The following is a 17,205-nucleotide window of genomic DNA, read 5'->3' on the forward strand; positions in this document are numbered from 1 at the left end:
TGGCAAGATTGTCTTGCAGTATTCTGGGGCTGATGGTATTGAATGCTGAGCTGAAGTCCAGTAGGAGGATCCTGGCGTAGGAGTCTGGTCTGTCCAGGTGATCATAGACGAGCTCCAAGCAGATGTTAATGGCATCGTCAGTGGACCTGTTCGCTCTGTACGCAAACTGGTGTGGGTCTAGCAGTCCCTCCGTGGAGTGCTTAAGGAGGGGGAGCACCATGCTTTCAAAAGCTTTCATGATCACGGATGTAAGTGCCACGGGCCTGAAGTTGTTGAGGTCAAGGGTTCCCTGCTTTTTGGGGACAGGGATAATGGCGGACCTCTTGAAGCACGTGGGTACTTTGCCTCCCCGGAGGGACCTCGTGAAGATGGAATAGAGGGTGGGAGCAAGCTGACGAGCGCAAGTTTTCAGGCAGGCTGGTGACACTCCGTCCAGGCCAGAGGCTCTCCTACCATTTAGTCCTGACGGTGGGGGCGAGTTTGGGCACAGGGCATCAATGTCAGAGGGTTGTGCAGGCGGCTGTGGGAGTCCTGCAGGTGCTGGCTGGTTCTCAAATCTGCAGTAGAAGTTGCTGAGACTCTCTGCAAGCTCATGGCTGGGTGTAGCATGCTGAGGGGGAGGCTTGTAGATGGTGACAGCCTTAAGCCCTTTCCATACAGCTCGTGAGTCGTTTGAGGAGAGGTTCTGTTCCAGCTTTTCCGCGTAGCACTTCTTTGCGGACCTCAGTTCCCTGTTTAGGTGGTTTCTTGCCCTCTTGTAGTCCTCCTGGTTGCCGGATTTGTGTGCAGCTTCTTTGCTGCGTCGCAGTTGTCGTAGTTTTTTCGAGAACCACGGTTTATCGTTTGGATATAGTTTGAAAGATTTTGTAGGGATGCAGGAGTTCTCGCAGAAGCCAATGTACGAGGATACGTTGTCCGCCCACTCGTCCAGGTTAGGCGATTCCAGAGCCTTCCAGTCTGTGCAGTCAAAACAGGCCTGAAGTTGCAGTTTAGCCTCACTTGACCACACCTTGAAGGATTTGGTGACAGGTTTTGAGGTTTTCAGGCGCCTTTTGTAAGTAGGTATCAGGTGGATGATGCAGTGGTCAGATGAGCCTAGTGCTGCCCACGGTGTCTCCTTGTATGCCTCTTTCAGGACCGTGTAGCAATGGTCGAGGGTGTTGGCATTCCTGGTGGGGCAGGTGATGTGCTGGTGGGAGTGGGGCAGCTCATTTCGGAGGTTGGCCTTGTTGAAATCCCCCAAGATAATGAACATCGAGTCCAGGAGGGCCGTCTCCCACTGCATGATGGTATCACTGAGATCACGCAGGGCAGCATTTACCTCTGCATCAGGAGGGATATACACCCCCTCGAGGACGTAGGAGGAGAACTCCCTGGGCGAGTAGGTTGGCCTGCAATTCATGAGGAGTAGTTCAAGTTCTGGTGTGCATTTCTTGGCCAGTACAGAGGTGTTTGGGCACCAGACGGAGCTAATGTAGAAGCAGATGCCGCGCCCTTTCTTTTTCCCAGAGAGGGTGCTGTCACGGTCTACTTGGATGAGGCTGAAGCCTGGGAGCTGGAGGGCACTCTCAGGGATGTCGTCATGAAGCTACGTTTCGGTAAAGCAAAAGACTGGGGTGTTGTTACCGAGTTCTCTCTTGTCGCTGAGGAGTCTCAGTTCATCCAGCTTGTTAGGGAGGGAGCGAACATTTGCTAAGAGGACCACGGGGATGGATGACCGCAGGCCTCTTCTCTTCAGCCTCGCCCGAACACCTGATCGACAGCCCTTGTGGCGATTGTTAGTGCGACAGTCTATTTGCAGGGTGACACAGATGTAAGAGGCATGTGCAGTAACAGTCCATCAGCAGTGCGCCACAGATGTAAAGAGCCTGTGCAATAACAGTCCATCAGCAGTGCAACACAGATGTAAGGGGCATGTGCAATAACAGTCCATCAGCAGTGCGACACAGATGTAGGGGGCATGTGCAATAACAGTCCATCCGCAGTGCGACACAGATGTAAGGGGCATGTGCAGTAACAGTCAATCAGCAGTGTTACACAGATGTAGAGGCGAGTGCAATACAGTCCCCCAAATGAGCGCTGTACAGTCCTCCAAATGAGCAGTGCAGTACAGTCCACCTCGTGAACCGTGCGATACAGTTTCACCACGTGAGCAGTGCAGTACAGCAGAGCGATAGAGTTCACCACATGAGCAGTGCAAAAACAGTCTATACCAGAGATCATAAGGGCTGCAGAGGGCATAGACAACTGCACGGTACAAATGGCCAGAAATAAGTATTCTTACAAGTTATGATGCAGGCCGGAGCAGGAAGCAAGGTAGCAGGCAGGCAGATGAGCCACAAGCAGGCAGATGCTCAGGCAAAGAGACAGCGGCTGTATATGATGCAGATGTAAGGCAAGTGTGCATAAGTGGCCAGACTTTAGCCTTACGGGCCCTGCAGTAGTGCTCTCACCTGATGTGTGCTTGGCTTGAGCGGCTGGGCAGCTGCAAGATGGCTGCAAGAGCTGGAGGCGAAGAGCAATCGGGTGGTGGATTTCAGTGCTGTGGGTGGCCGCTCCGGGCCGGCAGATGTCTTGGTGCTTCCAACTTGGTGAAAAGGGCCCTGTGGTGGGGAGAGCTGCAGTCCGCGAAGCTGGAGGGGCGAGCTCTGAGTAGATGGCCGTGGGGGCACTGCGGTGGTGGAGGCGCACGTGGCCTGCGGCCGCCAGCCAGGGCATGTGGAGAGCACGTGGGCTGCGGCTGCTCCGTGCAGAGTAGAGTGGAGGCCGGTTGCCGGGGGGAACAGTCCAGGAAGCTGTGGCAATCAAGGACTGCGGTTTCCAGAGGCAGACCTGCGAAGGGACAAGGCAGCAGTGAGTCTGTTGGACGCTCGATGGCAACGTGGGTGGCCCAGCCGGGCCCGGGGCAGCAGCGAGTATGAATCCTGGCCCCTCCGAAAGATGACCGCCGGTGAAGCGCTGGCAGCGTGGAGTGGGTGTCGGCTGCTGCAGGAGTTTCTACGGTGGTTGCCTGGAGCTCCGCCGCTGGTGGGAGCCTGAGTCCGGAGGGCTGCCGGTTGCAGCGACTCTGACCGCGCTGGAGGTAGGCAGCTGTGTTGTGCTGCACAAGCTGGACACAGTCGCCAGAAAACACCGGCCAGGACGCAAAACGAACCACCAAAAACACTAAACAGTAAACTACTGCTACTAAGTAAGAGAAAACAACAAAAATAAACAAAAAAAACTGGCTAAGAGTAGCAAGGATGTAACAAAAAGGAGAAAAGGGTTGGGAGCTCCTGTGTGCCGTGGCAGCCAGGTCAGCGCCAGCTCTTCCCCTAGTGCTGGCTGGCTGTGTCTTCTTGTCATACAGGAAAGCTAAATAAAAGTGCAATCCTGGTGAGGCAAATTATTATTATTTAGTATTTATATAGCGCCGCAATCTTCCGCAGATGCATATATCCCTGCATCATATGGGTATCACTTGCGCTATGTGACACTATGTGGCATATTCCACTGAATTGTCCAAACTAAGTCCATCTCCCGTTCCTCTCTCGGGGAGTTGTTCCAGCGCTGTCCCCTGTTCAAATTTGCTGCTACCAGAAGCCCTCAGAAACACTTGTGTCCTTGAGTACTTCCAAAGCTAGGCAGCTCCGTAATACGCCAGCGCACTTTTGGGCACGGGCAGTATGAAGCCAACTGTATTCGGAAGCACTCAGGGACATAAGTGCTTCTGGACCTTTCAGGAATCCCCCCCTTAAAAATCCTGCGTTTGCACCTGCTGGAGGGGAAAAAAAAACAAAGACAACGGGAGCCCAAATGGTGCAGTACGTCACAATTATTGAGTATCAAAGGTACCTCTGTAAAAAGGGTATTCACAAAGGTGGGTTGCACAAGGGGCAACCAACCACTTCAGGGAGGTGGAGTATCTTAAACCTGACTCCACTCAGGTATACCAGCAATCCTGGGTTCGGTCGCTCTCTAAGCAAAAAACCTGTGCACCTTGAATACCATAGGTGATGCAATTTCACCTTGGATCAGGTGCACAAGGCTCCCCTCCCCAGAGGGCAGGGGGATTGAGGCACAGTAGAAGGAAAAGAGGCGCCCAATGTATATAAAACACTCTAAAATCAATAAAACAAAAAAGATGAGGTGGCTTACCTCACAGACGACAAACTCACTTTAGGTAAGGAAGTTTAATTGAAAACTAAGCACAGGCAACGCGTTTCGTGGGACCCTGCCCACTTCATCAAGCCAAATAAAAGTGCTGTTGCAGTCTATTTGCCGCCTTGTTATAGTGTTACTGAATATACTTTATCCTGACATCACTGTAGAGATTCTCAGTGAATATCAGACATTTGCAGTTACTGTAGTACATGATCTATCCACTTTAACATTATCTTACAAATCATTACTTTTTCACACAAGGTTGCTAGTAAATATCAACAACCTTGATTAAGAGTGAGTCCAGGCTAGCACTTTTGTCTATATTTACCAGATGCCTAAGCTGACCCTTTACGTATCCCCCCCCCCCCCCCCCCCACAAAAAAAAGGGTAGAGTGATCAAGATAGAGAGTAAAGGGGGGTATATTTAGCAGGCAGAAAAAAATATTCAGGTTTTTGTATATGCAATTTTGAAAATTTAACAGTCATCTGCGCCCCAATACGTTCAGAAACCCACCACCAAGGTCCCCCACACATTTATATATAGGTCAACTTGCTGACATGACTTACGTTACTTACACTTATCACAACAGCCCATGTGACTATGAATTTATCAAGCTAGTCTTTTTTGGTTGCCATAAGTGCAAAAAGTTTTGAATCAGGATGATACCATTTATTGGCCAACTTAGAAGAAAAGCAGCAAGCTTTCGTCAATAAGGCCTTCATCAGACTGATTCCTGAATACTGGCAGACTATAGAACACAGCTTATATACATTGGACATTGAAAATGCGATACATTGTACTTCAGTAAATGTAATTGGTTGCCTAGTTACAACATCAAGAGAGTCCCCAGAGATGCTAAGTAATTTTCTACAAAAAAGATAAGACCACTGCTTGAACACCACATTTCATAAGTTGCTCAATCTCCTGGATTTGTTTAATGCGTTCAAGCCAAAACTTGACCGATGGAGTTGTGGCCAGCTTGCAGCGTAGAGTTGTGCAAGCTTTTACTGCATACTGATAAATGTCCTACTTGTCTCCAGAAACCTACCATATTGGGGCAAGACCACCAAATACAAAGGATATTTCCAATTGCAATTAAACGTGTTCAACAGGTCTCAGAGTGTGACTCAGACATTCAATGTAGCTTGACCAGTGTTCTGTACCATCCTGAGACAAGTTTAAAATTCTCTCTGTGAGTTCATATATTGAAGGAATTCTTCTGCACCAGCTCACACACCCTATGCCATTGCTCACCAGAGAATTCCAGATTCAGCCATGGGTCTCATTTATTATTTAGGGCCCGTTTCCACTATCGCGAATTCGCATGCATTTGACGCATGAGAATTTGCATAGCCAATACAAGTGGATGGGACGGTTTCCACTTGTCAGGATTCCTTTGCGTTTTTCTGTGCTCTTTTGCTACACCACTGGCACTGTCTGAGGTTTCCATACCTCCATGCCTGCATTAAGGCCCATTTGCACCTGCAATCCCATTCATTATAATTAATGCGATCACAAGCGGCACCCCAAGGGAATCTGCGTTGCATATAGAAAGGAGCCCTTACAGTGTGTGGCTGTGGAGTAGTTTTTGGTAGTTTTTGGGAGTGAACTAACAAAATTTTGGGATGCATTAAAAGGGAAATAAAAACTCGAGATGCTAGCAGAATATTGCCCCTGTTTAACTCTCTAGTAAGGCCACATCTGGAATATGGAATTCAGTTCTGGGCACCACATTACAAAAAAGATATTGCAGTTTTAGAGCAGGTGCAGAGACGAGCAACAAAATTGATGCGTGGGATGGAAGGTCTCACTTATCGAGAAAGGTTAGATAAACTGGGTTTATTTAGTCTAGAGAAAAGACGCCTTAGAGGGGATCTAATTAACATGTATAAATACATCAGAGGGCAATATAATAGCTTAGCGGATGAGCTTTTTGTCCCTAGGCCTTCTCAAAGGACTAGAGGACATGATCTGCGCATGGAGAAAAAACGTTTTAGCCATTTATTTAGGAAAGGGTTCTTTACAGTTAGAGTGATTAAGATGTGGAATGCATTGCCACAGGAAGTCGTTATGGCAAACTCTATACCTGCATTTAAAGGGGGCTTAGATGCTTTCCTTGCGTTGAAAGACATCCATGGCTACAATTGCTAGGTAATGCCTAATGATGCTGATCCAGGGATTTTATCTGATTGCCATCTGGAGTCGGGAAGGAATTTTTCCCTTTAGGGGCTAATTGGACCATGCCTTGTAAGGGTTTTTTCGCCTTCCTCTGGATCAACAGGGATATGTGGGGGACGGGCTGGTGTTGTACTTTATACTGGTTGAACTCGATGGACGTATGTCTTTTTTCAACCAAAATAACTATGTAACTATGTAACTGTGAGAAAAAGATGCCCAGGACAGAGGAATAAAAGTAGAATGCAGTGGATGGGCAGAGCAAATGGAGGAAAGTCATAGGAATATTAGAAAGAGACAGCAGGAGTGATTAAAAGTTATCCAAGGGGAAAGATTAAGATTAAGCTTTTTTTCCAGCCCTTAGAAGTCTATCTGATCCAGTGCTGCAGTTCAGCTGTCCTCCAGAGTGCCGCTGTCACCTCCATAAGATCACCACCCCAGCCAAGTCGCAGACTTTGCAAGCGCAGACTCACCACACGCCTCTCGTGATCGCACTCCTGTGGCCAGGAGCATCTACTCTTGCGCAGTTTACGAAGACTTGAACTGCTCAAGCGCAGAATGCCTGCAGCCACTGACTGGAGTAACTGGGAACATCCCAAATTCCCTAATACCAGCTAATAGAAGAAAGGGTGAGGAGAAAACCCTCAAAACCTTTAACTGTACAACTGAAATGAATAGCATAGATCTACTTGCCTGTATGCAAGAATTGTTTGCTATTTCCTGAAGAAGAAAAGAAAAGTATATTACAGGGTTATTATGAGTAGACCATATTAGAACGTACCTGTGGTTGTGCTGGATGTGAGAGTACCCCTGCAGTGAAAGAAGAATGCATTACATGCAGATTATAATTTGACAAGATAAAAGAATACCGGTAGTTTTGAAAGAAAATGTGTATGCACCGGAGAGTAGTGCAGTTTCTTCTCTGGTTTTAGAAACCGGAATCTACATTTTGAACAATAGGAAAAAAACGTCATTAACCTATGAGCTGGGACTTTAGGAAAGGACAAACTGTATAAGAAACAATAATGTGACACTGTAAAAGGGACAAATATTTCCTGCAGATGCAGTTTTCAGGAACTGTCATTTGTTTTTCCTCCATTGTGTGTTTTTTCTTTTACGGAGAGAAACTCTGAATTTCAGACTTACCCTTAGGTTTTGCTTTTTAGCCACTCCTGTTTGGGGGAGAAAAAAAAAAAAAAAAGTAAAAAAAACCTTGGTGTTTGGCACTCCTGCCTGTCAGGAAGGGGTTCAAATCCCTGCAACGTTTATATGCTTTTTTTCCCTAAGGGCCCTTTTCCATTGTAATAGTGATGTGAATTCGGCTACCTCGCATCACTTCCGCTGCCGTTCACGTCACTTCTGCATCTGGAGATGTGGAAGTGCATGGAGGGGACGGCGGGCGGATGCTGCTGTGCGAGAATCTGCATCATGCAGATTTTTTACAGTTCTGCACCACTCTGCACGTAATGCCCACCATGGAAACTGTTCTATTGCCGTGCATTGGTTTCAGGACACCGCATGTAATGGAAATATGCGCTTAAGCTTCTTCCATGTGATCTACCAATGCTCTTATTAGCAGGAAACGAAAATGTGTGTATTAAAGGATCGCAGTCATGACAAATATTATTGCAGGCAGAAGGGCTGTGATAGTCAATAAAGCATGGGCCACGCTGGCACTAAAAAAAACGTCCATATGCCAATTGTAACGGAATGGATCCGAATGGATGCTAATGGATCCAATGTTAACCTATGGATCCTTTTACATTGGTCCATTCAAACAGATCCGTTCCACATGCTCTGCAGAACGGACCGCAAGTTTGAGTCTGCTGCTATTTTTCCGGACACAGGAGCCCAGCGGAACAGGAATGGAAGCTGAAGCACTGCATGGGAGGCAATGAGTAAACGGATCTTTACAACACATGGACTATAAAAACTGGCCTCTGCAGCCACTTTTCCTGTCACACAAGCCCACCGAGCAGCCACTGCAAGATTGCATCGGCTTTCCCAGCTAGCAGTGAATGCCACTGTTATCATCTTGCAGCAGCTGCAAATTGGAATGCATTAAAAACTCTAGGAAGCAGGCGTAGCAAATGAAGACAATGCACTAGTGATGGTCAAGTAGATGCAAATAACTTTGAGTTGATGCAAATGTATGCAATTTGTAATGCAAATTTATGCATGTGCGTTGGCTTTTGACATCCTACAACACCCTAAGCAAGCTAATTTTTCTCTTGGATATATCACAATGGTACATGCTAGGCTGGCTTCAGCATGTAGCATTGTAGTGTGTTGTGTTGGTGGTATAATGGTTAGGATAGCAGCCTACCAAGTGGTAGGCCTGGGTTCGATTCCTGGCCAATGTATATGAGTTGGCTTTTGACATCCTACAAATCCCTAAGCAAGCTCATTTTTCTCTTGGATATATCATAATGGTACATGCTAGGCTGGCTTCAGCATGTAGTGTTGGTGGTGGTATACTGGTGAGGAGAGCTGCCTACCAAGCACTAGACCTGGGTTAGATTCCAGGCATATGTATGTAGGATTTCAAAAGCCAGCTCACAATTCCCTGGAAGACAAGACCCTCCTCCGGAGGAGGACGAGGGAGGTAGGGAGAGAGGGAGGATTACACTTCCTGATGTTGTAAAGCAGTGTAGGCCTGCAAATGAACATTCAATGAGATTTCTGACCTTAAAACACTGCTTTGTGTCAAATACAGATTTTTTTACGGGACTTTTGATGTCTATTCCCCTCAACCATGTCTCCCTCCAGGTATTAGACCCCTTGAAACATATTTTCCATCACTTTTGTTGCCAGCATATTTTTTTCTAATTTTCCAAATTCGCCTCTCCATTGAAGTCTATTGCGGTTCGCCAAAGTTCGCGCGAACCGAACTTTCGTGGTAGGTTCGCGAACCTAAAATCGGAAGTTCGGGCCATCTCTACTTTCTCCCCACTACTTATCACACTACTTACATAAAATAAAAAACTGTAGGTGGGTGTGCACAGATGATGTGCAATTCTTTGTGTTAGTAAATTAAAGTCATATTGATGTGTTCCAAATGCCTGCCTGAAATCATACCTGGCTGTGCTCATTCTATTGAATAATTGGTTATTTCAGAGACAATTGGCTCAGCTGTTGAGCTCATTCACAAAACTTATCTTACAGAATACCCATATAGCTCACAGTGACCAAGAACTACTAGGAAAGTATAAGGGGCTAAAAGAAACTGAAAAGCCCTATTACTGAATAAGCAATGCCGAATATAATTTTGCTGGAAGTGATGCATCATGGGAAACCACAGTTGCTCACTTCAAGCTGAATTGCTCTGGGCCCCCCTGCGATTGCAGGTGCTGCTCCCCTCTAGTTAAACCCCTGGCTCACACATTTCCCACATCAACACAGAATGGGTCTGATACAATTCAGTTTTCCCCTACATTTCTCCTAGGAGATGATTTTTAATCTTCTGTTTAAAATAACTTTTGCACTCAATTTTTAAAAATATACCAAAAAGTAGGTAAAAAAGTACTATCAAAATTATTCTGAGTATTGTGTTCCCTACTGGTGGCTTAAAATGCATTTTATTTAACCACTTAAGCTCTCAGTCGTTTTCACTTTATGCATCCGAGCAATGTTCACCTCCCATTCATTAGCCTATAACTTTATCACTACTTATCACAATGAACTGATCTATATCTTGTTTTTTCCACCACCAATTAGGCTTTCTTTGGGGGGTACATTTTGCTAAGAGCTACCTTACTGTAAATGCATTTTAACAGTAAGAATAAGAAAAAAAAAATGAAAAAATTCATTATTTGTCAGTTTTCGGGCATTAAAGTTTTAAAATAATACATGCCTCCATAATTAAAACCCACGTATTGTATTTGCCCATTTGTCACGGTTATTTCACCGTTTAAATTATGTCCCTATCACAATGTATCGCGACAATATTTTATTTGGAAATAAAAGAGCATTTTTTCCGTTTTGCATCCATCACTATTTACAAGCTTATAAAAAAAAAAAATAGAGAGAAATATTTCATCTTTACATAGATATTTAAAAAGTTTAGACCCTTAGGTAAATATTTATGTGTTTTTTTTTTATAGTAATGTTTTTGTTTTTTTTTATTAAACATTTTATGGGGGCATTTTTGGGAGGGTGGGATATAAATAGTGTTTTATTTGGGGAAATATTTGTGTATTGTAATGTTTTTTTCTTTTACTTGTAGTTTTACTGTTTGGCCACAAGATGGCAATCTCGATTTTGTTTACATGACGTCACTCTAAGCGTACAATGTACGCTTAGAGGGACATAGCTTCAGAAAAAGCGTAGCTTCCGAGAGAAGCTGTCGCTTTTTCAGCGGGGGAGAGGAATCAGTGATCGGGCACCATAGCCTGATACATTGATTCCTGGGCTACCGAATCCGCGGCCGGAAGTGCGCGTGCACTCGCACGATCGGCCGCGGGAGCGCGCCTGTCCTCCTTGACGTTTTTATACGTCAAGGAGGACAAAGTGGTTAATATGAAAAATATCACACAGGAGAAAACATGGGAGAAAAAGTGAATTGGATCGGGCACAATGAGTCACACACTAACTTTCCCTCAGGCTGTATTCACAGTGGGACGTTGTGGTTTAATGCGACGTTAAAGTCGCAACCTGTCTGCGTTAAGAGATAACGTACTGGGGGCGTGGCTATGCACGCAGTCTGAGCGGACGCTAAACTCCAGAGCTCCCGTCTGAACCTCTCCCAACCGGCTCTAAATCCTGTATTTTTACTAATCCTGAGTAACTCTAAGCCGGCGGAACTATCCCTGCAACCGGTGGAGAGACTATGACGAAAGGGGCGACCGGAGAGGACCCGCCGGAGAAGAAAACTAAACCAGGCAAGTCACGAGGCATCCAGACCTGCGCCATCTTGCCTGCAGCCCGGGTGAAGGCCACACAGACCCCAGCACCAATGGCGGCGGAGGAGCAGCCGGATCTCACACAACTCATGGCTGCTATAACAGCGTGCAAAGACTTGATCAGCTCCACAGGGGACACCCTCGGTACCAAAATTGATTACCTGCAGTCCCAAATGACAACGCTCCGTCAGGATGTTTCCACTATCCGTGAAAGAGTCACGCAGACTGAGCGGAGAATAAGCAACCTCGAAGACTCCTCTGCCGTAGCCTCAACAACCTCGGCCGAACTGGTACGCAAAGTCAAACGACTAGAAGAAAGGGCCGAGGACTCCGAGAACAGGAATAGACGTAGTAACGTCCGCATTATGGGCCTCCCGGAGGGAAGCGAAGGGGACAACCCGGTAACTTTCATTACGGCCTTACTCACGCGCCTAATGCCTGACGCCAATTTCTCTACATGCTTTGTAGTGGAGAGGGCACACCGCATTCCATCTAAACCTCTCCCTCCCGGCTCCCCCGCACGTCCATTTATTTTCAAGTTGCTAAACTTCCAGGACCGAGACACGGTCCTCCGGGAGGCCAGAAGACTCCAGGACATAACATATGAGAATACCCGACTAATGTTCTTCCCGGACTTCTCCCCGGAGACCCAAAAGAAGAGGAAGACCTTCGAGAACGTAAAATCTCGCCTGCGTACCAAGGGCCTACCCTACACCATGCTCTTTCCAGCACGCTTGAGAGTACAGGATGGAGAAACCCTACGCTTCTTCCAGTCGCCTGATGCTGCCTCCGCCTGGCTTGACACAGTGCAGGGTTGAGGGTCCAAGTTACTTGCCCTCTTTCTAACCGGCGGGCTCTTCACTCCCCCGCAATTCCTACCTGCTCCAAGGATCACAGTGAGTACCCGCACAATTCCTCTAAGGCGAGCCCGGCACTGCACAATTCTGGGCCCCCGTCTTTGATATGGGAGAACATACTTTTGGTAGCCGCGACAGTAGGGGGAGGCGATTTATCATCCGAACCTACACAAAATTTACTTCCCTCCACTACTGGAACTTTGCCCTGATCTTTGCGAACAGTGCCTCCGGAACTTAGGCCTAATAACAACAGGCCTGGGACTTGCCTGCCTAGTTAGCCGGGCTCGGGCCCCTATCAACACATGACAGTTGCGGACCTCCTGTGTATCCTGCAGGGGGAATCTTTCTACACCGGCAAAACCCCTGAAAGCGAGGGGACGACTGAGGTTCCTTCCTGCTGTTTAAGTTAACATCCACGGCTCATAGTTATAGTTAGTGGAGTGTTTAGCCACCACAGGTTACTAAGTTCAGGGAATAAGCTTCAGCTAGTTTAAGGGTTGAGGCAGGGTGGGTTAGGGAGCGGGGACATGAAGACGCTGTCTCGGTCTTCAGTGGGTGTAAATAAGTTGTATTATATGAATGTAAATGTACTGTCTTTACTGCAGCAGCTCAAAGTACCCTGGGTTTTCCCACCCCACATTAATAATCCAATGTCTGAGATATTGCGATACCATGCTATAACGTGCTTCTCTCCTTATCACTAATACCAAGGTAATACTCTGGAATGTCAGAGGTCTTAACGACAAAATCAAGAGAGCCCTAGTATTTAACTACTTACGTGACTACCAACCTGATATAGCTGTCCTTCTGGAAACCCACCTTACGGGCAGCAGAGTCCTGGCATTAAAGAAGCCATATATATCAGCTTACTATTCCTCTACCTTTTCCAATTATGCCAGAGGTGTGTCAATCCTTATTCACAAGAAATGCCCTTTCCAACTACTGGACCTTAAAATAGACACATTTGGCAGGTATGTTATAATCCATGCCAACATTCATGGTACTGAGGTAAATTTAGTAGGCCTCTATCTGCCTCCTCCTGCGGACATTCAACTGCTACGAGACATTATAGAATATACCAATAGGTGGCCCAGAGGCAGGACTCTGCTGTGCGGAGACTTTAATATGGTGATCTCTTCCCAGAAGGACAGGCTTATACCCTCTAATAAAGACTCACAAATATTTAAACATTGGGTTGACTCCTCAGGCTTAATAGATATATGGCGGACCAGATACCCTTCCATTAATGGTTTTACATGCCACTCAACCTCACACCGGACCCTCTCCAGAATAGACATGTTCCTAACCTCTTCGGACTTGGCCCCTGGGGTGGCTGGTCTCAGGCTCCTCCCTCGAGGGGTCTCAGATCACGCCCCCCTGGAGCTAATTCTAAAGATTGGAGGTCCGGTGTCTCGCCCAGTGTGGAAACTTTCACCTATCTGGCTGAATAACCAGTTTGTAGAAGAAGTCATTAAGAAGCCTATTGCCCATTACTGGCAAGAAAACGAAAAGACAGCTAAACCACAAGTGGTGTGGGATGCATACAAGGCCGTGGTAAGGGGCTCCTTTACCTCAGGTATAAAATACGCTAGGGACCAGACCAGAATGCTCCTTTCAAATGCAGAGGCGGCGGCTGGGGCTGCAGAAGTGGATTACATTAGTAAACAAACTCCAGAATCCTATTCTCAGTGGCAGAAAGCCCTTTCTGTACTTGTAAGCAAACAATCTAACACGGCTCACTCTAACCTTAAACTCCAGAGAATTCGTATTTACGAGCAAGGTGATAACACTGGCTGCTTGCTAGCCCGCCTCATAGGTCAGGAAAGATTTATCCCACATATTTCTGTCATCACAGACCGACACAATACCCCTATCTACGACGCTCAAACAATTAACCAGGTCTTCAAGGAATACTATTCGGCCTTGTATGCATCCTCAGCCCAATATACTGACTCTATGATGTCTGATTATTTAAATGGTATCCATTTTCCTATGCTTACTCCCTCTGAGAGGGAATATCTTGAGGGGGACATCTCCAGAGAGGAACTTGACACTGCACTAGACCTTATGCCCACAAATAAGTCACCCGGCACGGATGGTCTTCCACCTGAATTCTTCAAAAAATATCGTAGTACCTTAGCTCCTCGTCTCCTAGATCTCTATCATCTCCCTCAAAGAGACGAGCCACTACCTACATCAATGGCAGAGGCACTCATAATAATAATCCCTAAGCCAGGGAAAGACCCTACTAGCTGTTCATCGTACAGGCCAATCTCTCTCCTGAACACAGACTACAAATTACTAGCCAAAATACTATCTACAAGAATTAACAAAATCCTCCCCTCCTTAATTCACCCTGATCAATCAGGATTTGTTCCGGGGAAGGAAACTGATATCAATATCCGTCGTTTAATGACAAACCTCAGTATTAAACATGACAACTCAGGAACCAGGGTAATCGCTTCCCTTGACGCTGAAAAAGCGTTTGATTCAGTGGAATGGAAGTACCTCATAGAGACACTACGCCGGTTCGGGTTTGGGCCCAAATTTCTGAAATGGATCCAAGCGCTCTACTGCCTTCCTGTAGCCAGGGTCAAAACTGGTCTTTTGACCTCAGAGATCTTTCCACTGGGAAGAGGGACGAGGCAGGGTTGCTCCCTGTCTCCCTCCCTCTTCGCACTGGCAATAGAGCCACTGGCTATTAAGATCAGAGCTAATAGTACAATCAAAGGCCTGCAGATAGGAGAACTACAAGAAAAGATTTAGTTGAATGCAGACGACCTGCTACTGTACCTCAACGACCCGGGTCCCTCTCTGGAGATGTCCCTTAGGGTTATCCAAGAATTTAGCCTCTTTTCTGGCCTTAAAATAAACTGGTCCAAATCCCTGGTCCTTCCAATAGACCCTGCCCCCCCTCCCTCTGGTGGACAGTCTCAATTAATATGGGTATCTGAAATAAAATATCTTGGAATTAAGTTTACTACAAACGTCCTAGACTTCCCAAAACTCATTCTAGAACCCGCTATGGAGAAACTTAAGGACAAATGCAAGGCGTGGCGAAATCTTCCTCTCACTCTATTAGGTAGGGCCAATGCCATCAAAATGAACCTTCTCCCCAAATTTAATTACATATTCCGTAATTCCCCGGTTATAATAAAAAACCAAACCTTCAAAGAAATAGACTCCGCTATCACCTCGTGCCTCTGGGATGCAAAAACCCCTAAAATAGCACTAAAAACCCTCCAACTACCCAAAGAGGCAGGAGGGATCAGCCTTCCTGTATTTAAGTATTACTACTGGGCGGCTATTTTAGTATCCGCCCGCTGGTGGTTCTCTCGCTCACCAGACAACCCTGCCACAGCTATTGAGGCGGCAGTTATGGGCTCCTATACGGCCCTGGCTAGTCTTCCATATAGGGGAACGAAATGCTCACCTAAATTAACACCACCTATGAAGACGGTAATCTCCGTTTGGGAGTCGGTCAAGAAAGCTCAATGTCCTACTGAATGGGCATCTCCATACCTACCCTTATGGAATAATACTTCCCTTCCACAGTTTCTCTCAATACCTGACCCTTCAATCTGGGCAGACAGGGGAATCTACAGACTTAAAGATATTGTGGACAACAACCAATTAATGTCCTTTGACCAACTAAAATCTCAATACCAACTCACGAACAAATATTTCTTTAGATACCTGCAGCTCCGCCACGCCTTCCAAGCTCAATTTTCTCCCAATGACGCCCCTTTTACGCTCTCTACCTTCCCCATAGAATCCAAAACAGCCCTTAAAGACCTCCCTAAAGCTCTCTCATCACTGTATAAAACAATCCTCCCGGCTACTAATCCCTCCATGTCAAAACTTTATGATAAATGGAAGGTTGATATCCCAGATTTAGAACCTATAGAATGGGAAGAGGCTTTGCAATACACCTACACTTCATGCATCTCGGCCAGAAACAAGATGATAGCCCTTAAGTTGCTACACAGGGCGTATCTCACCCCGGCCAAACTACACTGTTTTAACCCACAAACCTCTAGCTCCTGCAACAGATGCGGGCAGCAAGATGCTGGTTTTCTACACATTATATGGAGCTGTCCACACCTTTCAACTTACTGGTCAGAAATTGAGCAGTGGGTCCTTAAGCTATTTCCAAGAGCTTCCATCCCCTGCCTACCAAAATACTACCTTCTTTGTGTTATAAACACGCAAATTTTGGCAGCCCCCAAGCAACTCCTATTCCGTAACCTGTTATTCTATGCCAAAAAATTAATTACTCTACACTGGAACCAACCTAGCCCACCTAAGGAGTCGGAATGGGTTACCTATGTAAATAAAGAAGTCCGCACTCTCAAAGAAGTTTATGAAAGGCGTGGGGCAAATAAAAAATTCGAAAAAATCTGGTTCCGCTGGTTAAACGAAACTGATTTAGACCTCAGTTAAGTAAACAACAGAATTCAGGTATCTGAGATTCTCAGCTACCATATCCTAGGTAATGTCCTGATTGGGGGGGTAACTTTGTTCTGCTGCAGCCGTTTCATTGTTTTATGGAGTTCATGTGGTTGTAACGTTCAGGCGGACCGTTCCGACCTGTGTTGTAAATTAAAATGAAAACTCAATAAATATTGACTTTAAAAAAAAGAGATAACGTACTGCAAACAGTGAGTTACCACAACGCAATATTTTTTTAATGCGACTGTAACGGCGCACTGTGAACGGCCCATAGGATAAGCATTGCAGTGCGGTAAGCTGCGTTATAAGACTTTAGAACGTCCCACTGTGAATGCGACCTCAAAGGTACTCGTACTCCAATTTCCCTACCACATTCAAGGACCAATATAAAGGTAAGCTGATCCACCTATCAGTATATTTTTTGGAGGGTGGAAGGAAACTGGATCACCTCTAGGAAAGCACACAAACGCTTTGCCCATTAAATCAAATTTTAGTTGACTATAGACATGACAGCCTGGGGAAAGGAGCTAACACTGATGTCATGGCAACCACAGGGATATTTGTGCGTATAATTTATTACTTGCACCACTGTGCACATCTTGTATCACTTTCTTGGCACCATTGTTTTTCACTTATCTAGCACATGGTGTGGATTCTTTGGCTTTTTCACTTCCTG

The 17,205-nt window shown here is 46.1% G+C and overlaps 1 long non-coding RNA gene across 2 annotated transcripts in view; it reads right to left on the minus strand.

Moving 5' to 3' along the window:
- Positions 1-17,205, minus strand: part of LOC137513503 (uncharacterized) — a 66,790-nt gene that overhangs the window by 37,766 nt on the left and 11,819 nt on the right. Inside the window, exon 2 of one of the 2 annotated variants that reach the window (XR_011020524.1) lies at positions 7,101-7,129. The exons of the other annotated variant lie outside the window; for it this stretch is intronic. This is a non-coding gene — a long non-coding RNA (uncharacterized lncRNA). The remainder of the gene's footprint in view (positions 1-7,100; positions 7,130-17,205) is intronic. 2 annotated transcript variants of the gene reach the window in all.

The sequence above is a fragment of the Hyperolius riggenbachi genome, chromosome 1 (genome assembly GCF_040937935.1).
Source record: "Hyperolius riggenbachi isolate aHypRig1 chromosome 1, aHypRig1.pri, whole genome shotgun sequence".
Taxonomy (NCBI): Eukaryota; Metazoa; Chordata; class Amphibia; order Anura; family Hyperoliidae; genus Hyperolius; species Hyperolius riggenbachi.